This window comes from Penaeus monodon, chromosome 27 (assembly GCF_015228065.2).
Source record: "Penaeus monodon isolate SGIC_2016 chromosome 27, NSTDA_Pmon_1, whole genome shotgun sequence".
NCBI lineage: Eukaryota > Metazoa > Arthropoda > Malacostraca > Decapoda > Penaeidae > Penaeus > Penaeus monodon.
The window spans coordinates 35,155,788-35,156,060 of NC_051412.1; the positions used below are offsets into that span (position 1 = coordinate 35,155,788).

Genomic DNA, 273 nt, shown 5'->3' on the forward strand with positions numbered 1-273 from the left:
TGATTTTTTTGTCAAATTTCTCATCTCAGAGATATGCAGTGCCCAATGAAGTGTTCTCCACTATCTATGGCCCACATGTGCGCTACATAAGATGGGAACGTTTTAGGTTATTCTTAGAACAGGCTTCCTATGCATAGACGTTGGTGAAAATCAATGTCTTGTATTATTCCGTTGTTTTTACAGGTGACTATTTTCGGAATCGTCACCAGGTCTCTGCACGTAAGGTAGTCTAGTATTACTGGGTAGCCACACGTGTGAATATAAATCCACCCC

At 41.0% G+C, this 273-nt stretch overlaps 1 protein-coding gene across 1 annotated transcript in view; it reads right to left on the reverse strand.

Annotated features, from left to right (window-relative positions):
* Positions 1-273, reverse strand: part of LOC119590503 (transmembrane protein 229B-like) — a 4,598-nt gene that overhangs the window by 1,962 nt on the left and 2,363 nt on the right. The gene's annotated exons all lie outside the window — the stretch shown is intronic.